Source organism: Culex quinquefasciatus, chromosome 2 (genome assembly GCF_015732765.1).
Source record: "Culex quinquefasciatus strain JHB chromosome 2, VPISU_Cqui_1.0_pri_paternal, whole genome shotgun sequence".
Classification (NCBI taxonomy): Eukaryota; Metazoa; Arthropoda; class Insecta; order Diptera; family Culicidae; genus Culex; species Culex quinquefasciatus.
The window spans coordinates 224,772,572-224,799,305 of NC_051862.1; the positions used below are offsets into that span (position 1 = coordinate 224,772,572).

The 26,734-nt window shown below is 36.9% G+C and overlaps 1 long non-coding RNA gene across 1 annotated transcript in view; it reads right to left on the reverse strand.

Annotated features, from left to right (window-relative positions):
- Nucleotides 1–23,266: 23,266 nt before the first annotated feature.
- LOC119767916 overlaps nt 23,267–26,734 on the reverse strand; it is a 32,696-nt gene continuing 29,228 nt past the window's right edge. The window contains exons 2-3 of the long non-coding RNA XR_005277790.1: nt 23,447–24,212; nt 23,267–23,390 (exon numbers count right to left, since the gene is read on the reverse strand). This is a non-coding gene — a long non-coding RNA (uncharacterized LOC119767916). The remainder of the gene's footprint in view (nt 23,391–23,446; nt 24,213–26,734) is intronic.

Here is a 26,734-nt window from a genome sequence, read left to right on the forward strand (position 1 = left end):
TGAACCCCTCCAATCGACAGAAAGAATTTTTAAGTGAGTTTCTAGCGAAAAAACAAAATTGTACATTTCGGGTATAAATGTTATGGAATCATCTAAAGTAACCATGCGCACCCATGTGTATCTGTGGGGGTAGCAAAAATATAAGGGTGCGCATGGTTGCTTTACAATTTTATTTATTTTAAGGAAATTTACTCAAATTCAATTACGTCGATTGGAGCGTGTTACGGGAGCCCAAATCTATCATACCTTGACGAAGCTGAATCATTTACTGACTTCAAATTTACAAAAGACAAGTTGTGGCATTAGTGATAATTCATTTTCCGTAGAATTGAAGGATGGACTCTTTTTGTAATTCTATATCACCTTTATACATTCGATTCGTTTTGAAATATCTATTGTAGTTTCAAATTCAGTGCAATTGTATCTAAGCTCTATGTGCAACTTATATACAAAAGCTTACCATGTCAGGTCTTTGGCTATAGACACCACTCTCAATGTTGCCCAGAAACGGAAAGGCCGTCAAAGCGCTTAACCTCAATGTTCAGTCATAAATTTTTTAATTGCCCATCTGTCATGGAATTTCGCCCGGCTGTTTTGCGTAGTTTTTCGGCGGAGACTTGGTGCACGTACCACCAAACACTACCCCAATATATGGGAGTTATCTCTTGGTGCGCAAAGTCCTCTTATTGGCTGTCTTGACGCAACCTGACGGCCGTTTCCCATGGTTTTGGGGGGTTTCTGATTATCGAACCGAGGATTGGCTTTTGGGGACCGTTTGGGCGGCACACAACAAAACTAACTTATAGAAAATAATAAAAATCTACGAGAAAACGAGACGAGCCTTGTCTCATTAAACGTCCAGCGGGTATTCCGGTGGCGTCGGCACTATTAAACCGGCCAAAGCGACAAGTGAATTGATCGTTTTAATCCACTTAAATCAAACACACATTTCCAAAAAAGTTGCCTCCGAGCAACCATTTGTGTCGACACTCTGATGGGCGGCCCGGGCCTAACCTCAAGACGATTGTCGATAAGTTCAAAGTTAAATTTTATTGCTTCTGAAAACTATAATCATTTTTCTATAACGAAAGAGCCAAAATTATCTGAAGAATAAGTTTATATACCTGATTGCTCGACCTTCTCTTTTGAGTTTAAATTTAATGTCACTCTTTTTTTTTTGGTTTCGTCTTGCGTACAAACCTTTCAGCTCTCGATAGGTGAATTCTCAGGAAATTTTATTGCCATTAATGCAAAGCGATAAACAAACAAGCAAACGAAGATGATGACGATCGAGAGAGAGAGGAGAGGGCCATCGTTATTATGATTTCTCGTCTCGTTATGATTTATAATTTTTAATTAATCAAAAATAAAACGAGAAGGCAAGACAACCGTGGGTAAGAACTGAGCCGCCAGCTACAAACTTGGGAACCGATATTTTTGTCATCACGTCTTTGGGCCTTTGGATTAAGTACGGGAGACGAAGACCGAAACAAGCGCCTGGGAATTTGTTTTTTATGAGCTTGTCATGTTAAACGTCCACCACCAATCGTTCTACTGTAGAATGATGACGACGTCGACTCAGCGACTCAGTGTTTGAGTTGGGTGGTTGCGATTTCGAGCGAGATTATGACCAGACGATTAAACACTTTTCGAGCGTCTCCACCGGTCCCAATTTTATATTCACAGGAAAGAGGTTTATTTGGTCGATGATTTATTCGCGCCCGAGAAGTGTGGAAGTCTTTTATATGAAATATTATGTCCCTGGCTATAGTAAACATTATTCGAACCAGGGTAAAACAAACAAAATTTAGCTCGCATGTCTCATAATCCAAATCAAAGGCCGGGGCATAATAGAATCGTATATTTTTAACGAGATTTTCCGTCTCTGGTTGTGGTGTTGGCCCGCCACGAGAGAATATTTCAGCGCTGACTGGCCTGCCTTTAAGTCTGCGGTAATGAAGCATGCATGTTTTGGGAGGGAAGAAGAGAAGACGACGGGCACTTATTAAAGTCAACTTATGATGGCCTCGGCGAGAAAGACGTAAAGAAATAATTAGTCAACCAATTTAGTTTTAGATGAGCTTATTATTACTCCCCGCGGTCGCGTCTCTCAAGCTTGAGGACCTATTAGACCTTGCGAACGCCGTCGTTTTCTGCGAAGGTAATTATAATCCGGAGGCAGCAGACCGTACATGCTCAGGGAGTGCGAGTGTCAGTGCGATTCCTTTTATTCTGCTCAGATTATACCACTGCTGAAATTTGATGATATTCAGAATCATCGCCACAGACAGTTGAAGGTATAGGAAATACGGTTCTTCTCGGTTACAATGATACCACATGTCATATCTTTCACCATGCGCTGTTGCATTGTATGCCTTTGTGATTTGATCGTGTCTGTTTGGATACAATGTAACTTTTGCACAGGACTTTGGGTAATTGGACGAAATGGATCTAATTTATCAAAGAGCTGAATTATGGCTTGCCTCGCAATTAATGTTTGAAAAATAATTTGAACTGACTAGGAATCACGATTTAACCAGAAAACTGTTCTCAATTTATTTTTCAGAAATTCAAATCCATCCTTTTCGATTTAAATATACTCAAAATTAGGTTGTACTTTTTTTAAACTTCAATTGTTTGTTTTGTTTTTATTGTATTTTTTCAAAGACCTTATGCAAAACAACCCGCAAACGTGCACTTTCCCAAGTGAGCCGTTCTGGACTGAAAGCATTCTGCATTTTTGTGCACTACCAGTATTCTAAATAACTCAAGTCCTCATTTATCTTGCATTCTATTGGTCTCACTCATCGTTTTCCTATCACTTCCCCGTACGGGAGTCCCACGATGCTCTTATGCCGCCAGCACAGTGAAAATAGAAACCAATTAAAAGCACAAGAACCGATTTACATTCCTTTCTTTATTTTTGTATCAAACACGCATGAATTTAATTTGTCATTCGAAATAACGTCGCCCGAGAGTGCATTCTATTTACACTTTTATTTTTCACCGATTCGAATATGTTTTTTTTCTGTTTTGTTTCCTTACCTACTGCTACTGGCAGAAGTCGAAGTCGGTATAGGAATAAGATAGCCACGCCGGGGCTGCGTGTGCGCGCGGTTATATTTTTAAGAATATATTTTTTCGTGATCAATTGAACAGTGATTGTCGCCGCGGTCGTCGTTTGTCTTTTGGTGTCGTTTATTCTCTTTTATTATTTTTTGTCCTACGATTTGCTGCACCACGCTGCTGCGTTTGAGTTTGAACCAAGACGGATCTTGAAGAGAGAGTAACGCACGCATTCTTGGCACAGTAAAAAATCTTTTTTTTCGTGTTTTATTTATCGTAAGGTATTCTTTCGTACTTAGTGACTTAAAAGTTTTACCTTGATTTTTTTTTAACTTTTTCTCATTCTCATTTTTTTAGCCAAACAATATAGCAAAAAAAGATTATAAATACTTTAGAAACATTGTAAACAACCAAGAGTCTCCTTAAATTTATTCTTTAAAAGGGAGATTCAATGGAGGCGCTCGGTTTTTTACGGTGTCCGATGCAGTGCATTGCAGTGAGGCGGCATTTTTGTTAATAATAGCAATGGGAATAGCATAAAAAGGCCATTATAGAACACAACACTTAGTTTTTTCTTGTCTCTTTCTATAGGGTTCAATCGAACAGTAGCGTACGATTTACTCGAAGGAGTAAATGCTCACGCGGTCTTTCCCTTGTTCCTGCGCGCCCTACTGCCACCGCTGAAGATATTTTATAGCCCCAAACATGTCCCCAACAGCAACAGGGACGTGATCACGAGCAGCACTGACTGGTTCCACGAGGTTCTTCGGTTGTTATGTTCTTATTACATTCAAATCAACGCTCTTGATTTGTGTCTCTCTGCGTTCGGCAGATACTGTCACAATGTGTGTCTGTTTGTACCCAAATTAAATTATATCTATCCGTGCATATCAAAGGCGCTTCTTGCTGCTTTTGGGCGCGCGATGTCTCAATTCATGTTTGCCGTCAATACAGCCCGCCAGGGGGAAAAACGTTCCGGGAGGAGCCATAAAGGCAAACACGTCAGCACCTTTACGAGCCCCGGCCTATTCCGTGGTACCGTACCGCAGTGCCCAACCAAAAAAAAAGAAGCAATTGGAGGATAAAAGAAAACCGATATCAATTTAATTAATCATAATTTTAATACAATTCTCAAGGCAGTAAAATTTACCTCCCGGCTGAGCCGGCGTGGGCACCTCCGAAACCACAAACACACCTGTCCTCGTACGTGGTGGCAGTGGCACCGACTCGGTTGGCTTCCGAACCCAGCCGGAATGATAATAAATTGAGGGTGTTAAATATTACAAAATATAATATGGAGAGCAAAGGTGCTGGCGAAAAACTGTTGAATAGCGATTGCCCATTTGTTTACCTGGAGGCGTCATAAATGCTTTGTTATGATAATTTTAAATTTTCTTGAAAAGCATAAAAACGCGATTTGAGTTGAATTAAATGTTGTTTATTTTTACCACGCTTTTTCGGGCGTTTTTTGTAAATATGAGAACGGAGTACGAATGGTCCTCATAAAAAAGTGGTGCTCTAGGCAGAATAATTTAATTCTGCATCGCAGCGGTGAAGAACGTGTAGGTAATGGGCTCAGTGAAGAGCATCTGCCACTTGTTTTCTTTTGAGCAGAATCGATTTGAATTTTAAATAAATTCCTAAACGTAAAACACGAAACCCAAAAACTAATGTATATTATTCATCATAAATAAAATAACATTGAACTTTACTAAACGGTCAACCTAACTAAACTTTTTTTTCAGATTGCTGTTTTTGCATATGGGACATTTATGCGAACATGGGCAGTATAGCAAATATAGCAAGCCGATTAAACTTTTTCGGTACTGATTTGTCATTTATGACCCTAAAAAGAAAAATTCCAATACCAGCCTGTAGTTTTTGTATGGTCCTAAGGATCATATCCCCATCAATCATCAAATTATTATTTTTGAAAGCTCAGGCTTTATTCCTTTCAAGCCTGAATTGAAAGATTTTTTTTTGAAATTTTAAAATTTTAGAAAAAAACATAATTATTTCAAAGAGATACAATTTTTATGAATAATTTACTATTTTTATCAGTTGAATTTTCAGTACACGCTATCAGATTTTACAATTTTACTAAAATTTTAGAACATTTTACAGTAGATTCATAAATTTTCAAAAATCATCAAAGTGAAGCACATTTTAAACCATATTACTTCATTGTTATTATTCTGCTAATTTTTTGCAAAAGAGTTTTTTTTTAAATTTATAACATTTTTTTTTGAATTCATAAAATAGTTTTTTTTCTATTATAGTTGTATATGGTTCTAGCTGTGGTAGGAAAGAATATCAAACATATTTAACTGAATTTCTCTGTGACTATACTTTATTCCGTAACATAACTTATAAAAACACGCAAAAGGAAATGAAAAAGGAATTGTAGAAGCTCCAATGTTTTTATATTAATTTCATACTTTTTGGTGCTTTATAGTATTGACTATGGAGGCAACATTCTCAAAACTGTTTTATTTAAAATAAGATTACACTAATGAAAACTGGAAACTGGAAAATATACCTAAGTTTTGATATCTTGTTTGAATATTTTTCATGTATCTTGTAAGAGTATTTCACATTTTTTTTCATTTCAATTGCACAAAAAAAAGTTGAATTTTGGAATGTTGAAAATTTGGTAGGTTGAATATTACCTCTTTTTTGAGTAATATTACATAAAAAATGTGTAAAAATGTGAACCTGATGAATATTCATCAAAAACTGATGAAAATGGTCATTTTCTGGGGTGAAATTAATCATTTTTTTGACACAAAATCTGTCACCATTTCCTGATGAATATTAAAATCATTTTTTTCTGTGTGGTTTAAAATACATGACGAAATCAAATTAACTTAGCATTTTGCAAATTATTATAATTTTGTGGAATTATTAATTAATATTAAAAAAGTCTAATCTACTGAAATGAATTCGAAATGCATTTTTCTGCGTTGAAAATCATATTCAGCATGTTGAGCTTAATTAAAAATATTTTATAAAATTCCGATGTACTGTAGATTTTTTTTTCTTGGTCAGAGTCGATGGACATAAACTTCTAAACATTTTTGCAACGGCCTTATAATTTTTTGTTCTAAACTTTTTTTTAAAACTCAAATTTTCTTTTTTGCTTAAATGTACGAAAACTAACAAAATTTTATTACACTAACTGTACTAATCTTGAACTACTGCTATTTCTTCTGTAATCATATTAAAAAACACATTTTTACGTTTATTTTATGTAGATTTTAGAGAACCATGAAATTGCCGTGAAACTCAATTGCATGCTGCGAAATTTAGATGTTTCCGTGAAAAATTACTAGCTCTAGTCATGATATTACAGATATTTTCAGCACCTAGTTTCGAGTTGGAATCTTGCTATAGAGAATGCCAAGGCAATTTTGTAGAGCGAATAATTTGATTTGATTTTTGAAATTACACCACCGATTTACGCAAAGTCTTATGAAGAAATAAAAAAAAAAAACAAATTTAAAAAGTTTGGGTTTTCCATTCAAAATTTGTTTGCGCTAAACAATCACTAAACCAATCGATACCAAATTTTGGAGAATTCTTGATGATTGGATCTGAGGAGTTTTCAATATTATCATACTATTGCTTTCCACTCTAATGGGATGTATCTTAAGAGTCTTCAACAGAAATTGCAGCTGATTTGATCCTTCCTGATATATCGTAAGGGAGCGTTCTTTTATTACGTAACACAAAAAATGGATTTTTGACCCCCTCGTAACAAAGCTTCCATACAAATTAAAAAAAAAGCAGCACCACACAGCCATCATCAAACCCCCCTTTCTCCTTATTTGCGTTACGTAACATAAGAATGCTCCCTAACACTCGTAAATGAACATCGTTTATCTAGAAAAAAAAACACGTCAAATTTGACAATTTACTTTGCACGTGGCAAGAATTCAAACATAAGTCGTCTTTAAAGGAATTGACTTCCTAAATATAAAAACTATTAATCCTAAAAATTTAAATCAGATTGCATGCCTCTAAAGTTCTTTCATGTGGATTAATCGTCGAGGAGCAACTTAATCATCTTTCTTTAAAAATTCAGATAATGAATTGTGTGGCCCTTTTTTCAGCCCACGCTTCCCCGGGTGAGAAATGAATGCCTAAACACTTGCTGGAAAGATGGCATCTCCCCTCCATTGCTTTCATTTGAAAGAGGTCAGTTGGTTGATCTATAACGCAGGCTGAAAATTGGCCCAAAATATCCCTATCGCCACGGGCCAAGGTGAAAATGTGAAAATAACGAGCTGTAACGGCCAAAAGAGAAAGATAAATTCCTTTAAAATTTATATCAATCCTTTTGCTTGGGGGTGCGTCGAATGCGCAGCCAGGTAAAGAGGCGAAGATAGGGCTGTTTTGTTGTTGTTTAAAGTCTAGGTGTGTTGACCTCATATCCTTTTTCCGCCGCCCCCGTCCAAAGAGTCACAGCGGCAGTGTGCGTTATCATACACACCACGTTTTATGGGCGCACATTAAAAAAGGACAGGTAACGATGATGATCTACGCCGAAGCCGCCGTCGTGCCAAGATAAGGTGCTTTGAATGTCATTACCTCGCTGGTCTATCCCGACACACCGGAACGATCACACAAAGCCTTTCGGGTTTACCGGTATGAAATCAAAAGAGTTTGTAGTGTGGCGGTTTGACATGAAAGCTACGGAAGCGTCCCGGTGACGTTTTTTTGTTCATGGGCTTGACGCGAACTTTCTGGAATACAGAACACACACAAAATTTATGAACTATTTCCTATTTGCTCGTAGCGCCATGAAATTTTCCGCAGTTTGAGCATCTGCGCAATATTTTATCTTATTAGTAATAAATTATTCACGTATGCAAAGTGGTAAATAAATGCAGAAATGCTAAACTTTTCCCGGCGTTTTTCACATGACATGTACAAATGCGCTCGCTCTGTTCTGTTCAGCGACTTGGGCAAACTCACGGTGTGAAACGAAACGGCCACTGTGAAGATGGTCCAACGAATAAACTATGAGCTGGGGGCTCCTCCTCCTCGCCGACTGCATGTTTATTGTTTTGAAATCATATGTAATAAGTGGAAAACATATCGCAGTTTTGTTCAGGGGGAAACACAAAGAGGCTCTAAATCCGAACCGACCAGCCAACCACCGCAAAGTCTTGCGGCCAACCGAGGAAATCGTCCGCCAGTCAGCGGAGTGATAAACGATGGTATATCATAAGTTGTGTGTGAGTGTGAAGGAGTACTTTCCAGCCAGCCTCGTGTTTTTGCGCCGAGTGGGAGGTAATGCCTTTCCAAGCGAATATAACTCAAAAGACGAAGGGAAATTCAAAACTTCAAGCACTGCGCTCTGCTCTGGCAGCTCCACACACACATACACATAATGGCACTAAGACCGAAAGTTACAACAACAACAACAAGACGGACAGAAAAGGGCGGAATAATTTATAATACAATTTATTCCGGTTATAGTCAGGCAAGACCAACCGAGAAAAAAAAACAAAACTAGCTTCCATTTTATGAAATCTAGCATTTCGTTTAAACAATATTTTCCAACATGCAAATTTTCTCAAGCCTCCCCCACCCCGTTCTTTTCCTGAGAAAACCTTTTTCTTGCTTTTGATTTTCCTTCCTTTTGTGTGCGCTCCGATGCTTTTTCATTCGCTGCTCTGCTTTTAAGAAGGTGAATGGGCACTTAGTCTTTCTCTCGGTACCTCGGACGATGCCGGATGTTGGCTGCGCGCATACATAAAAATGGATAATCTTATCCTGGCCAATCAAAATCCAAAATATATCGCTGGGAAAGGGAACGAGAAGGTAGACAGGGCGCGAATCGTTGGCGCCCTCGTTTTTCTTTACTTTTGTGCGAGCAAAAACCGACTGTATGACTTAAATGTGCACTGTAATTTAAAAGCTATGCCACACATCTTAAATGAATTAGATTTCTGGACAAAATTTATCGTCTGCTCTATGTTCTATACTTTGTAGACAAATTATATAAATTCCAATTCTGCGCGAAGAACCTCTTCTTGACTTGGAAAACTTAACACTGTTCATTTGTCATGCGAAAATTCCATCTCCCGTGTTGCATGATGATCGCGTCAAAACATAATTGCACAAAACTGCAGTGGTGTGGATAAACAGACGTCTGGGGAATTCCGGAAATTTCATAATTAATTCAAAAATGTAGTCATGGCAGCAATTTGCCTGGACTAATATGTATGCTTTCTTGCAAGAAACATGAAATAAGTCTGTGTATGAGTAATTAATTGAACAGAGTAGTTTATGAATATTTACTTTTTATTGAAGTCATTTCAGTTCAAGATAAGCTGGAAAATGGTTTATATTATAAGTTCAACACATTTTTTTAGAAGTTGAATTCTGCCGTTGCAATTATGTTCACATTTTTTCTCGCATAAACAAAAATTCATCAATATTCAGATTTTTTGGAAATTTATAATTGCAAAACAACTGGACTGGTGAGAAATGTCCTTTCGGTTATCACATCAAATCAAACAACTGGACTGGGGAAAAATGCATTATGGCTTGTAATTTTAATTTTTATATGTTTTTTCACCTTTACCCTTTTTACTTTGGGCACAGTTGAGGGCCATAAAGTTCAAAATATATTTTTGCAACGGCCTTAGTGTTTTTATTAGAATTTAACAGTTCTGATCCAGAATATTGCATTTGCTATTCAGAGATTTGGAAAATCTTTTTACTGAGATCAATTCAAAATCCACTTAAGGGAGGGTACGTATATCTAAGTATATCTTAGTATATTTTATATTTGTTTTTTTTTTGTTAGATTTAAAAATGATATTCATTTTTAAAACAGTTTTTAGTAAATTGATTAGTTAAAACAAATTAATCGAACAAAAACAATCTAGCTTTTTAATTTTTTTTCTGTGTTTCATTCAGATCTAGTTCTCTTTTTTTTGCTGATTTTCACTATTTGAACAACTAATTTTGCAAAACTTTTGATAGAAACTTGCTTGCTCACTTCAGTTGAAAACACTTTTAATTAACTTTAATTGAATGTCAAAGTTCTGACTTGCCAACATTAGAGGCACCCGAGCAGGGGTAAATAACACGGGAATACCAAATTTTGGTATTACTTGGGCAAATAACAGCGACCAAAATGTGCCCTTGGTTGCCCAGTAATAGATGGTAAAATACCATGAAATCATACCAAAATCTTGTATGTGTAAGGGCACAACAATACCAAACCATGTTATTCCAAGGGTAAAATAATACCTCAAAATAAAACCATTTCAATACCAAGTTGAGGTCTTCTGGATTTTTGAACATTGCTTGAATACCAAAACTTGGTATTGCCATGGTTTTATTTTTAGGTATTCCCGCGCCCTTGGAAAATCATATTTTGGTATACTGTGGTCTTTCACATACATGATTTTGGTATGATTTTATGGTATTTTACCATCTATTACTGGGCAACCAAGAGCACATTATGGTCGCTGGTATTTGAACAAGTAATACCAAAATTTGGTATTTTCATACCATTTTTAGTGCAGCAGTTGCAGTTAGTGAAAAAAACGGAAATTATTCATATGCAACAGCCAAATCTACTCACCTGATGATTCCATGTTGTTATTAGTGATATTCTTCACCACACCGAATGCATTTGTCATTGATGAACGGCCTGTGCTTGAAGTTCTTGAAGCTTCTGAAAAGTAACAAGATTGAAAAATAAGTATTATTAAAATGAAACTGAATTGAAATTCACCAAAATTCATTAAACTGTCGATTGACTCGTTTTTCAAAGTATTTGGTTTCCCGACTTAGAGATATTTCAACGTTTTTGAAAAAAATATTAGTGGGTATATCACACTAATTTTTAAAATCATCTTTAACATTTTTGGGTTTTAAAGTCATTTTAGCGCAAAATTAATTAATTCGTAAATTTTTTTTAACAAATTTCCCATAGTTTCAGAGAAAATTGATGAAACCTTTCAATATTCAAATAATACCAAAATGTGCCATCCTGACTTAGAAAATTTTCCACAATTTCAAGTCATTTCTGTAGGGGGTATATCAAAAATGTCTAAAATCAAGTTTGAAATTTCCGGTTTTGAATGAAAGCATTCGCTTTGAGACATCATTTTAGCGCAAAATTAATTATTTTGTCAAAATTGGTCAAAATTTTTCCATAGTTTCAGAGGAATTTGATAAAACACTTAAATACCAAAATAATACCAAAATGTGCCATCCTGACTTTTCACAATTTCAAGTCATTTCTATAGGGGGTATATCAAAAATGTTTAAAATCAAGTTTGAAATTTCCGGTTTTGAATGAAAGCATTCGCTTTGAGACATGATTTTAGCGCAAAATTAATTATTTTGTCAAAACTGGTCAAAATTTTCCCATAGTTTCAGAGGAATTTGATAAAACACTTTAATACCAAAATAATACCAAAATGTGCCATCCTGACTTAGAAAATTTTCCACAATTTCAAGTCATTTCTGTAGGGGGTATATCAAAAATGTTTAAAATCAAGTTTGAAATTTCCGGTTTTGAATGAAAGCATTCGCTTTGAGACATCATTATAGCGCAAAATTAATTATTTTGTCAAAATTGGTAAAAAATTTCCCATAGTTGCAGAGGAATTTGATAAAATACTGTAATACCAAAAGAATACCAAAATGTGGTGTTCGATCATTGACAAATTCTGCAATTTTGCAATATCAAAACAATACCTTAAATTGGTATGATACCACATTTTGCTCTTGCATAATCCTTAAGACAAATTTTAAAGGGTCCAGGAATACCAAAATTTGGTATTGATACCAGAGAAAGGTATTATTACGCATTTCCCTTGTTATTTATCCATGCTCGGGCACGCTGGAATTAGATGCTGTGTCCCTACTATGTTTAAGAACAAATTACAACTTTTTTTTTACTGTTTGTAGTTTTTGATATTATTTTTCATTGAGTTTTTGTTAGACTTAATAGCATTTTTTTTTAAATTTAATGGACATTTATAACAAATTTCTTGCTACACTTTTTATGCAAGTGGTTCACATTTTGTCGTAATTTAACAAAAAAAAAAAAAAAAAAACTAAACAGAAAATCTAGTATTTGGTTTAGCTAAAAAGTTGAGTTTATTTACTCGCTTTTTGAGTTCTAGTACCAAGTTTTTAATTTCCTGGCATTAGCGTAACCGGCCCTCTGGATTTTTTTGGTTGAAGCTCTAGGAAAATGTTAGTGAAATTTGAATTTTGAAAAAGCCGTATTGTGAAAAAATAATGGTTAATTCAACATTTTTTTCCTGCTTCTCACCAGAGATCGCTTGTGAAAATTTCAGATTAACTTCTGATTTCACGAAAATAAAAAGTTCGTTGGTTAAGAAATTGCTACACTAACAAACTTCCCTAAAAAAAAGAAAAAAAAAACATCACACATTCAATCATGCAAAATTCAAAACAAGCATGTCTCTTCCCAACCCTTAAGTAATCATTCCCATGTGAGTTTTGCCTCAGATTTGTCCCACCATACCACAGACATATATGTAGTACGAAAGTTCGAGCTCCACCGCCGTCGAGGGGTTCAAATGATGGATAGCTGTGAAATGTATAAAATTGGTGCTACATCACGGTCACAGCGAGTGGGGAAGGAAGGGGAAAAAAAGTTTCCCGCGATAGGGGAGACTTTTTTTTCGTTTGGAATTTTCCAGCCAATAAAGGAGGAAAAAATGCAGAATAAAAATGGTAACGAGCCCATCAGGTACAAACGGGCGATGAATTTCGGGCCTACGACGAATTAACTTTAATTTATAGGAATGAATACACGTGGGGTTGTTGGTCGGAGTTTGTGTTTTTTTTTTATTTCAACGTGGGTCTAATTCGTGTGCTCGGTTCAATTCATGCGCATCCTCGTACAACTTGGCAAGTCAATTGAGCTGAACACCCAGCAGTAGAATTGCTGTGGGTGGAAAGGTGTAAAAATATGAGTGGGTTCTCCGGGGTAAACATTGACTCGACGCGCCTCGCCCTTGCCAAATGTAAGCGCGGCGTTGGTATCATCAATGAATACCTGGCACGCAATGCCACTTATCATATCTATCTATAATTCATAGACTGGAATAACCATTTATAACCTTTGTTTCGACCCTCATTTCTAATGGCTTCAATGCGGTTTCTTTCGGTGCATAAATTTTCCCTTTTGTCATTATTAATTAGAAGTAACGCGGGCCTGTTGTCCATGAGACGTTTATGCGTGTATTTTTACTCTCTGTGAATCCTATTAGCTTATCGTAGGCAGAGACATACGAGCCAAATGTTTGGTTGGCGGATTTTACCGAAATTGAATCCAGTCCATAAATTCGAACGAAAATTGAATCCTTTCCTATTCTGCTTGGCTGATTCTGTGTCGATAATAAATAATACAAAAAAAAAAAATGAAATTTTACAACCTTACTCGGTGGTGCACGGCATGTTCTTTGATTCCCAATCCCAGAAAGGATCAACATAGCCCACGATACTGGTGCGGTACAGTGCAGCAGCACAGTGAATATTGATGTTTTCATTTATTATACATTTCTATTCAATAAAGCTGGCGTTTTTCTTTTTGTCAGACTCAACCCAACCAACGGGATGGGATTCGGGGCTCTCACACATGGTCATGTCATACGAGCGGCGAACAGCGGCGATATATGTCGCGGCGGCTTCATTCTCAATTCCAAAATCCAATATAGACGATGATGTATGTGGCTTGGACGGATTTTGTCGCTGTACAACATCGGGAGGAGAATGTATAGGGTTGCACAGACACATGGAGGATTATACTACGATTTTATTTATTAAAGTCTTTTTATACATCATTTTACGGTACATTGGTTTTGTTTCCATTTTTGCAACTTTGTAGAACCTTTTCTTGTTGGATAAACGCAACTATTTGTTTTTTGTTTTTTTTTTTATTGGACATTTGTTTGATGTATCCTAAGTAGCAAATATTTTTTAAAGTTTATGTTTATGTTATTCTTGAATAAGGTTTTTTTTTAATTTTTGATTTATTTTTAAAAGTGTAATATTTTTGTGTTCTGCAATTTATGTTATTTCATTTGCTGCGTTCATTTTTGCGTTTTCATTCAAATTGTCATCTTTTAGGCTTTTTACAAATTTTGAAATTTTGACTGATCTGGAAATGACATTAAATTTGAGAAAAAATAATCTCATGAATTCCTTCAAATTTTCCAAATTTGAGACATTAGCATTACAGTCAAAATTTGAAAACAATGCTTGAAATTTGATTGATTATTTTTTAAGCACCCGATTGAGTTTAAGAGGGGTTGACATTTGAAAAACTGGTAAAAAATTGTCAAAACAATCAATAAATAAATAAATAAATAAATAAAAAATTGTTAAATTTGGAAATCATGAAGCATGTAACTTACGTTAATGCATCAAAGCTTTAGTTTTTGTCTGCTTTGCAACTTTGTAGAACATTGGTACACTCTTAAAAGTATCTTTGAAAAGTTTCATAATTAAACCACGGAATATTTGAATGACAACTTTGTTATATTTTAATTCAAATTTGTTATCTCTTCAATGTTTTGAGCTACAAATCACTGAAAACGTGTTTAAGAAAAAAATCAGAAAAATGAAAGGGGTCGTACCACCTCAACGTCACGAGATATCGAAAATGGACAAAATAGCAAAGTTTGAACGAAATGGTAGAGGAGTCGGCAACTTCTGTGTGAGTTGGAGGAGGATGACCCATATATTTAGCCTCAAATAAAAAAAAATATCTTATTTTTTTTTTGGCTGAAAATATAGGGGAACTATACCCTTTCTCAGCCTATTTCTATTATCGGCCTATCAGCACTTTGAACATGAAATACAGCTTTCATAAAGTGTTTTTTACTGTTCCAAACTAATACATAGCTCAAATAAAAGTGAGCAAGCAACTCTCCATTGTTGATACATCTGATAATGTTGATTTAATAGCGGAAAACGGTAAAAGTTATGAGAATTGGTCGAACGGCTTAGAGTGATTAAGATGGGTATATTTTCCCTAGTTTTTTAAGAATAAAAAAATGATGCGGAAAATGTAACTCAAATATTTTATTTGTTGGGTAAAAAAAAATAGTTTTTGTTAGGTTGACGAAAATCAATATATAAAATCACTTTTAGTCCAAACGCCCTCCCACTCATCAATTCATAACTCGGGAAATATCTCCGATCTGGCCCCTTCCCACTTCCTTTCCAAGAGCAGCGGTCGTTTTTCGTAATGTTTTGACAGCACACTTCCGTGCGCCGCCGACGTTTGGCCGATGACAAATCGACGTCGTCGTGCTATCTTGTCGTACCCGCCATTTTGACGTTTCGAGAAAAACGCGTTTTAATGTTTGACCTTGAATAAACAAAAACGAGAGCACGCAATGTAAACAATGACAAACAAGTTTTGTTTGGCTGACCATTCTGTGCATTGTCCCGAAGTTTGGTTGAAGTTAGTTGCTGGAGTTCCGAGTTATAAATACAAATGTGTACGGTAGTCTAGCTTGTACGTGCGTCAAACGCATCCTGACCTGAAATCCCTTTGGCCTTTTGTCACACTTACATCAATTTTCAGGGAGTGACAAGATAGCACGACAAAATTAAAACTACTTTTATATGAAAAGTGACAAAAATTTTCGGAGCTTTTTTGGTTTTCATTGAATATCTTAGGATTGAAATCGAATTTTGGGGATCTGTTAAGGTCAAAAGATGTGGCATTGTGAGATGCACAAAATGGCGTTCTTAACTCAATTTGGCCCAAAATGCACGTACGACAAGTTAGCACGACGGCGACGAAATGTAATGAATATTGACAAATGGCGAAATGAGGCAGAATATTTCCGGTGTTTGCTTCTTTCGCTGCTCGGGGGTTGAAATTTTGCTGCTCACACATCATCATCATCATCATCGTCGTCGTCGACTACCCTTTTTCTGACTTCGAGTTCGAAAAAGGGTTACATCTCTCGTCGTATTGTTGAGCCCCGGAAGCGAGCTTTAACCGGGTGGAACAATAAACCCAAATTGTTGTGTACGTCAGCACATTTCTTGTGATTTCTCCGTCGAGACTCCATCGCGCGTTTTTCCAATCAGTCCACACTGCTTGGAATGAAAATTATTATGTCTTTGATTGTGGCAGGGGAAATGATTCTCCTCTCTTCATTTAATTCTCCAAAGAGGGTGGGATTGGGGGAAAGGGGCTAAAATCCTTTCATTCCGGTGGCTGCCCCCTCACTGGAAATTTAGAATTTTTTCCGAAAATTAAATTTTTAACTTCAATAAGTGTAATATGATAATCGACAAAGTTTTTCAATTAATAATACCGGGGTTGAAGCAGATTGAAGGAAACCTGCGGAAGGAAGTGGAAGTGGCAAAGCAAATACGAGGCAGGGCTATAATGAAAAGTGATGTTGAAACGAGTATTTCACTATACAGACACGATGGCGCAGTCCGGATTCAAAAGGATTTTGCCCTATAAATGAGGGCACACGAAAGAGAGAAGGAAGGAGGTGTGTGAGGTGTAGGTGTAGGAAAGGGGAATTCAATTGTCATAATTACTTCTTGTGTTAATAGCGCGCGCGTTTTATGGGCCCCAGCCAACCAACCAAGTCAAGCCATGCCAGCATTTGACAAATTATCAAACGGAAGAGGTGAGATGGCGTGACAAAAGGCATTTTCTGTGCCAAACTAGCGATGTTTGGGAGTTGCTGCCGCGGTGGAGGCGTTTCGGATCGTTTCAGAACGGAGCGGGAGTGCTGCTTCAGTTTTTAATTTTTCAAATCCCCGCGCCACTCAAGTGTTTTAATATAGGTATTTTGCCTATTAACACCAACCAGCCAACCAACCAACTGGGAGACTGGCTTATTGCGCGCTAAAGATGAGTCGGAGCGATAAGCAACTTTTTTTGTGTGAGCCGCTCTTTGATTATGTTGTAACGGTGGTCGTCGTTCGCGTGTCACGACTCGGTTAGGTGAAATACAAGGAATCAAAATATTTTCAAGGTGCGCTGCAGGATTGACTGGAACGAGGTTTCAACGAGGGACATATTTTGAGTTGTAATGATTAGTTTTAATTACGAAAAATTCAGGTTAGGGTGTGGGTTTTTAAACAGAGCTTTCAAACAATCGTTAAGTCATACTTCTTGTTTTATGCTGAGTGGATTCATGTTTGAAAACATTGTGCTATCAAATGTGGAAAATTGTTTTTTTAATAAATCACGCTAATTCAATCCATAAGACAAAAAAATTCATTTTGATTTTTTTTTTTTTACATTCATGTCACTCGAATGAATATTTTATATCTATTTTGTTAAAAAATGCTTCCAATCAATTGGTTTTAACCCAAAACTTTAGAAAATCGTCAAAAAATCCAGTGTTTGGCCAAATCTAGTTCTCTTGGTCTCAAATGAAAGCTTAGAATGTCCCCTTGACTCGAAAACAGGATTTGGTCAATGTGGCCACCAGGAATCTGCTACAACCGAAAAAATACCTTTTTGAGACCCTAACATTGCCGACCTGTACCTTAAGCAAATTTCAACCAATTAGAATGCTCCAAGTTGCATTCGACAGTTTATTTTTTACTGTTTTTCGCTTATTTCCAGACCATTACACTTACGGTAGTTGAAATTGATCAGCAAACTCACTAAAAACCCAAAACACAATTGCCAGAACCACTCTGGAGTGTTACTGGCCAGTTCCGGGTAACCTGGAACCGGTTCCCGAATACCCGATGAACGTCCAACTTGACTTTTTGATGAAAGCCCATCATGTTGCACATAAATCTTCATGAAATTGAAAGATTTGTCAATCTATGATCATTATGTTGTTCGCTAACCCATCCTGGCCAATCTGGAACCGGTTACCGGTGGCCCCTTGGGGTTACTTCCGAAATATTCTTCAACGATAAGCAGCGACCTTTACCGATTTTGCTCAAAATTCTCACAGTTACCGTAAACCGGGGTGACTTTGATAGGATTTCAATTTGTTATTAGAATATTTTTCAACAGGTAAGGTTTTCCTCAAGATTATTATTTTTAAAACATGTACTGGGGTAGGCCACACAAAGTCCATGCACAATTTTGGAAAAAAAGTTTTTTCAATTGTGTTTAGAAAAATAGTTACGTTAAAAATTCTTAGTTTTAATTCCGGGGTGACTTTGATAGTCATAGTTTTTCTTGTTAAAATCATATTTAAGATGTTCAAACTTTATTTGTACGTTAAATGTACCATCACTAAAGTAGCTGATATAGTTTGCAAGAAAAAAAAATCAATGTTTATGTTAAGTTAACTATGTTTATAAGCTTTTTAACTAAATACATATAAATTTTAGGTAAAATTGTTAAAAAGTCGGAATTTTGCCTGAAATTTGTTAAAACTAGTTTTGTTTATAAAATTATCGATTTATATTGCGTTTTATACTGAATTCGAAGCACGAATCACAAGTTTTCACATTTTACATGAAATTTGTTCAACTAAAAATGCCTATAAATTTGAAGTTTTTTTTAAACTGTGTTTCAAAAACAGATAATATTTATTATTTACAAACTTATTAAACCTTCTCCTAGTGGAAAATTGTCCAAAGAATCCGAAAATGCATTTCGTTTTCCGATTAAAAATCATGATCATTGAGAAAATCATGATACTTTGAGAAGTTTAAAATAATGACTTCCATCAACATTTTCTTAACTATAGTTAACTAACTTTATAAACCTTTCAAAAATTTATGAAAAGTTCTTCTTGAGGTACTTTGAACACTTCTCTACCACGGTCAGTATGTTTCTGAACCATTCCTTACGTATTTTAATTGTACTCTTCATTTTGCGGAAAAATCGCAAACCTATCAAAGTCACCCCGGCTATCAAAGTCACCCCGTTTTACGGTTCTTATTTTTGCCTAAGGAATCGAATCAGGGGTATCCCTGTGATCGATTTTTTTATTGTCACCCTAATGCTCATTCAAATTGGGTCCTATTTGGCTATTAAATTACCAATTGCATTTTCCCAGTATTTCATATTGGCCGCCATCTTGATTTCTAAATTCTACATCACTTGAGAGTAGTTTAAGGGTCATACTAAAGCCAACGACAATTTTTTTTCGTGGTTCGAATAACCGAAGTGAATTTTTATCAAGGCCTTCCGATTATCAAGTCTAGTGTTTTTCAAGAAATCCGTTTTTGTTTTCCTAGATATTTTGCAAGAAATCCTAGATATTTAACAGATATTTTAGAAAAATGGGATCAACGGTGCACATCAACTAAAGAATTTGCACATAGATTTTTTTTAGACATTTCAAAACTAGGGGAACTATCGATATTTATTTTGTTCTTAGCTAAGCTAAAATTTTCATAAAGATTTCACCCAAAGGAAAAATATATCTCAAAATCTGCAACAGTGGATTTGCTGCAGAAAATGTCACATTTTATAACAGAGCAACTCTCTACGAAACCGGCCGATTTCGACCATTTTTATTTTTTGTATTTTTTGATTTGACTCAAACTTTGTGGGGGCCTTCCCTATGACCAAATAAGCTATTTTGTGTCATTGGTTCACCCATACAAGTCTCCATACAATTTTGGCTGCTGTCCATACAAAAATGGTATGTAAATATTCAAACAGCTGTAACTTTTGAGTGAATTTTCTGATCAATTTGGTGTCTTCGGCAAAGTTGTAGGTATTGTTGAGGACAATTGAGAAAAAATAGGTACACGGAAAAAAAATTGCAGATTTTTTTATCAACTTTTTTTTCACTAAAACTCAATTTCCCAAAATACGTATTTTTTGATTTTCGAGATTTTTTGATATGTTTTAGGGGACTAAAATCCGCAACTTTTGAGCTATCGAGAAACATGGTCAAAAAATCTGCCGCCAAGTTATGAATTTTTGAAAAATAGTGATTTTTGTAAAAAATCCAAATTTCATGCAAAAACAAATTTGAAGTTATTTTTTAATGCAAAATTGAATTTGCAATCGAAAACTACTCTACAATTTTTTTGATAAAGGGCTTCGTTTTCAAGATATAGCCACCGAAAGTTTGATTTAAGCAAAATATTTACAGTTTTTTGATTTTTAAAAATGGTGATCATGAGCGACCATTTCTAAAAATTGAAAAGTTCAGAAAATTTGCTACAAAATTGTCTAAGAGACATTGAAGATTGGACCTCGGGTTGCTGAGATACAGCCACTTTAAGAAAAAGAAACACGAAAATTGAAGTTTTCTAAGTCTCACCAAAACAACCCACCATTTTCTAATGACGATATCTCAGCAACTAATGGTCCGATTTTCAATGTTAAAATATGAAACATTCGTGAAATTTTCCGATCTTTTCGAAAAAATATTTTGAAAAAAAAATAAATCAAGACTGACATTTTAAATGGGCGTAATATTCATTGTTTTGCCCGCGTGTAAATATTTCAGCGATCTGTAGTTCTCACCAACACATATAATGCTGGCCCGTCCCCGAGCAATATTCCAAAGAGAAGCATATGTTGGTGCTCTTTCATTAACTTTTAATCAAGTTTCCATGGCGCGGTGGTAGCGTGTCGGATCAATAATCAAGAAGTTGGTGGTTCAATCCTTGTTCTGTTTAGGGTTTTTTTTTTGTAAAATACAACCAAAATGCCGTCGGTGATGTCAATAATTGTCGGTAACGGGCAAAAATGTCATACCCCTATATCGCAAAAAATGCATGAGAACAGATTTCATGCAGATTCTGATATAATTTCATGCCGCCATGCATCCCAATCATGCAACCGTCGGTTGGGTGTTGCTACAACATTTTTCAATTTTCATAATCAAGTTATTTTAGGATTGTTGTGTACCATTAAAGGCTCAGCATTGCTTTTTAAACTTAATTTTTATATAACGTCATGATTTGAATTCCCGGACACTTCGAAACCCGGACACCTCATCTTGTTTTATCAATTATTTGAATATAAGTTCGCATTATGAATGTCAAAACTATGTTATTTGATGAATTCTAACATCAACTTTCATTTAAAGTTTGTTTGAACACTGTAGTTAATGACAAAACAATTATATAAAATAAAATTATAAGTTTACCAAAAATGCGAAACTTTTCACTGAAATACTTCATAGGCGTCTGAAGCACCGGGAAAGCAAAGCAGAAATTTATGGTTTTGAATTCCTTAAATTCTAACAAATTTTTGTATAAAATATAGATTGTTTTGGTGTTAACAGCTTATTTGAGACCAAAAGAATGCCATTCACTAATATTTCTGTCCAAATTTGTGCGATTCATAAGTAAAATCGAGTATCCGAAATTCGAAGCAAAAGTGTCCAGATTTCGAATCAGCTTTTATCAGTGTGCGGGATTTGAGGCACAGCAATTCATTTTAATTTTCATATTTTGATGAAAAATGGTTAGAAAATACATGTTTTGCATGCATTCTCTTAAAATTGACTGTTTATACTACATCCTGATGATATTTCTACATTTCCAACTTATTACATGTTTTTTGACAGCTATAATAAAAATGATATGCTACTAAGTGTCCGGATTTCGAATCATGACGTTAGAACCAGTTTGACTCAAGGCTAAAATATCCTGAATTTAACAGTGATCATCACACATTTTCCAACTGACAGTAATCCTAGCGGGAGCAACAATGACATGACAGCCCAATTTGAAGCATTTTCCCAAATTTTACAAGCGAAACTTTAGAACCCCGATACCTTATCGCTTCCAAACTTGACCCCGATGCTGAGAAGATGTGTGTAGTAATCCTATTTTAATTAGCCCTGCCTGCATATACAGGAAACCTTAACAGTGATGCAACACAATGCACGTGTCAGCAGAGGGCACCCGGTATAGGAAAGGAACCATGTCACTGGCTAAGCCACTACATGACTACTACACTACAGTCAGTGTTGGTGGTGTTGCTGGCCCCCGTCGATATGCAGCCGGCATAAACGATTAGGGGCTGTTTGAAATTGGATACTTTTCTTTTTCCCTCTCTGGTCCTGCTCCTGCTCCTAGCTAGACCAAGGAACATTTCGTATCACTGTACGGCATTTTCCGCTTGACTACAGATCACCCGAAGTGTATTGACCCTAATTGATAGAAGTTCAACTGGCTAACGGCGTCGACCTCGGTTTGTGGGAGTGGGAAGTGTGGCAGTAGCAGTAGCATATATTTCCCAATAGAACGTTGGGACAATGTACGAAGAACAGGAAGTTGAAGGCCGGTCTAGTTCGTCTCTTCGACAAAGAAGTGGGAAGATCTGCGCCATCAGTCAGCCCAAACATTCTGTTGGGAGGGAAAATAATCGATAAGAATGTCAAGGCTATCTGGTTTGTATAGAGAAGGATTCTGATTTTCTTCCGATTTTTGCTTTGGGTTTAGGCGGTGGTGAGTGAAAGTATAATCATTTCGAAAATCACCATTTTCATGCCGGCGAAAATAAATGCACCAAGTTTCAAGGTTGGCGCAAATGTGTGTAATAAGTTTACTCGACGGTGACAGTAGCACTCTCGCGACAAGGAAGCAAGTGGTCCATGCCGCATCAGTCTGGATGTTGCGAACAGATGGGGAACACCGAACATCCCAGACTTGCAGTTTCAATGGGTCGTTTTGTTAAGTCCGCGCGGTTTTGTGATGTTTGTGACACACACTCACGCAGAAAATCTTGCACCTCGCAGACGTGGTCGCAGACGCTGACTTCCAGATGAGGAGTGGTGCATACTCACCAACTGCTGAGCAGCTCAAGTTGAAGGTTCACATCGTCATATTGCCCACTTGTTGTTGCTGAGCCGCAACGTTTAGTTGACTGCGTGGATTAAGATTTGTGAGGAGATGCTGGGGTGCGAATGGACCACTTCTGATGAATATTTGCATCCGGACAAGGCTCTCCCATATTTGTTGCGTGCCTGGGAAAACGTATTATGCGTTCCTTTTTTTTGTCGCCGACGCCGTCTGGTGCTCTTCGAAGTTACTCACGCTCGAAATGGAGTAGCAAGGCGCGAGTAAACGTACACGTACGAGTGTGTAAATTTTATATCCCTAGAAGAGTTTATTATTACAATTTCTCATTATTTGCTAGACAAAACGGCTTTGATCGAGATTTATGGCGAAAGAAGGACGTGTCAAATAAACCGTGTGTTTCCCAGTGCTTTTAAATAATATACAATGTTTTACTGAATTTCTATTATAAATAATATACAATGTTTTACTGAATTTCTATTTTTCGTCAGCAAGTTGATGCATTCTACAAACCACAAATCTACATTTTAATTGTCAGTTTTTCAAATGGGTTTTTGTCCGATTTGAAAGAATTGGACTCCCTGAAAAAAAAAACTTAAATTGATAAAATTATATTTAAATTCAGTATTATACTTACAAAATTCAGTTACAAATAATATAAAGCCATTCTACGAAGCGATGCACCTTCCTGAATTCAGATAGTGTCAAATTATCAACAGAAAATTCGATTTTCAAAATGTAGAGTTGTGAAACGGCTGGCCTCCAACAGGTTAATCATATCCCACAAGATGTTTTTCATAACACCGCACGGCTCTCATAGGAACAAGCAGCCAATCTGTTTCCAAGTGCCACAAAGCATGTCGCTTCTCGGAATTTCCACTTGATGGTGTGTTGCATCGCTGTTTAATTCTATGAGACATTTTTCCACTCGTGCATATGTTCTATTATTTTATGAGATATTTGTCCCAGAGACCGACGGATGAGACGTTTTGCCAAAGGATGGCCAATTTGAAATACGCATCCACCGAACAATGCTGCTAAATGTTGTGAAATATTTCGCGATGGCTGAGCAAACCAGACGAATGCTGCTAGACTTGGACTGCGCAGTCTGGGTTGGAATTCCAACAACCGTCAGAAATTGGGACGGATTTAGATTGTGGGATATGCGAGTCGCTTAACGCGTGAGGCGCATTGTTGGACATTATCTCAAGACACGTCGAAGCAAATTGGTAACACGATTACATCCAGATAAGGTGGTTTCGACGCGCCAAGAGGGAGGACAATATGCCTAATCGTCTGTTTAATCGTTTAACATAATAATGAAGCCCGTGTGATGCACCACAAACGACATGGATCTCCCACGAATTCCGATTCTGAAGGCGGTCGAGCTGCGGGTCTTCAAGCTGCAAAAAAAAAAAAAAAAATGGTAAAGGTACAACCGCGGAACGCATAAACATATTCACTGGGGCAGACAAAGGCGCTGCTGCTGACGTGCTCCACCGTCTGACTTCGGAACGTTTCGCGATTCCGGTGCCCATTACGAATTCCGGACTCGATTGTCGTTGAAGTGAAATAAATGTGTGAAATATGTACCGTTAGCGTGTAATTCGGGCAAAGCTATTTAGAACAATAATATCAGACCAGCATTATCTGTTACACGTTTTAATATATATTTCTCAAATATGATGTTGCTTGTCTTAATATTAAAATTGGATTACGTGATCGGCATTCGAAAGGGACAGGTTAAATGTTTTCTTTTCACTAATGTTTCTCTTACAAGGCACTTGCACCGCGGAGACCGTGACTGTGTGTGTGTGTGTGTGTGTGGTGTGATGTTTAAGGTTATTCTGCATTATTTCCCTCCAGCTCAGCTGAAGGCTGAAAACTTTTCTTTTACGCGCCTTTTCCCTTCATTGTGGTCAAGTGAGGTAGCCAGATTGACGACTCGTTGGCGTTCGTTGACTGACTGACTGTTGATGCATTTGCGTCTGACACTGACTATGTTTGTTATTTTTGGTTTTTTTTGCCCCCCTTCTGCTACATGCTTTTACCATTTTCTACTGATTTCTTGCAATAACACTCACTTTTTTTTCACAAATCAAACCAGACAAGTACGAACTTCTGTCCGCGCGTCCGCATGGTGGTACAGTTTGAGGTTGATAGTGCAATTCGAATACCGCCAAACGATTAAATTTGACCACAGGGAATAACTACAACCCCCATTGTGCGAAATGTGTGCTATTTCGCTCACTGTTCGACATGGTAAATATAATTTATGCTCACGTGAGGTGCTACCGAAACAGAATTAATAATTTCCATTCCTTAGCTGATTGACTGACCGGCTTCGGCGGCGACTTTTTTCCATGCGTCGGCAAAGCCACCGACACAACATTATATTCCAAATACATTAATTTCGGTCGTATCTTATCTGCGAGTGTACTCTTTCCTTACATTCTCCACGTTGGTTGGTTCACGCTTTCGCAATGCGTTGATTTATTGGCATATTTACACAAAAATCTCACGTTTGCACCTATCAGAGAAGCATTAGAAAATATGGTTCGGTTTTGGATTCAATCGAACTTGTAACTTTTTCCTATTTCAAATCAGCCACGAACCATCGGTCACATTCTCGTAAAAACGGAGAGTGTGTCGTTATTTTTATAGGAACCGATAGATTGTTTCGGATTCAGGCGGCATACCGATTTCGTCTCTCTGTGAGTTGTTGCGAAGCCGCAAAAATTGAAATATGGCGAGAAATTTATGTTTTATGAGGCACAATTGATGATGCCCACACTTTTCGAGTCCGCATGTCGGCCAGGAGAAAAATACCCCGTAATGATCGCAATAAAACATTATATAAATATCGGATCCATCGCCATTTGGTGGATATTTTATAGGACGAGATGCGAACGATTTGATATTTTTCATGCCTTGGCCCCCGGCCGGGTGTGAAACAGTAGCAGTAGGAGGGAGCTAAACAGTCTGCTGACTGGTTCCATTATAGTGCGTGGAAAAGCGCATAATCGTTTTCGACTAGGCAGAGTCCCGTCCCCCCAGTCTATGTAGTCCCTTGCAACCGAAATGCAGTAGCCGAGATGATTGATGATACGGTGACGGTTGGACATTTTTTCAACGCGCTTGGCACCAGTATCTCAAAAATGGCTCCTGATCGGGGATCTGTGGGGAATCTCAGAGGTTGCCGGAAAAGCAATAACTTTTTAAAGTCCAACCATAAATCTGACCAGAAATTCAATTTTTCTAATGTTATAAATGCTAATGGACCTGTCTCCCTACGGCTTAACGCACTGCACACGAAACGATGCTACATATGTTGCCTTCGAAATGGCCTCTTAACCTTCTGCCGACAGACTCTGACAGACTGGGTCGATTCTTCCAGGAGGGATGTCTGAATCAAGATAGCCGGGTCAACCGACTGCTGCTGCTTCCGTTCGTTGTCGGGGCCGAAAATGATAAATGATTCTCCCAGCACTTTAATTACTAATGATTCGTGGAGAGAGCTAATAAACATTTGAGCAAACAAATATTAGTTTAAAATCTGTCAACCTTGAATGAAAAATTGTTGTATCAAAACGACAAGGGTGTAAATACCATGCCAGACGTGTTTTATAATTTAAAGCAATTTTTCACAATCGGCGTGATTGAGTAATGTACTACGAAAAAAAAAGAATCAAGCGTTTTTTTCATCCAAGCTTTCAGAAATCTCTGTTGCAAGCGATGCGCTTAATCGATTTCAATTCCACCGTGCAGAGCAAACAAGGGGTTATCTATTTCCAGAGGACACAAATAGACACACACACACACATATGCCGCAATTTTGGGACGGTTTGTCGGTCTCACGGAACCGGAAATTTGCCCGAAACCATTTTCCTTATCAAATTTCTTTAACCTTTTCGACGTCGCTGGA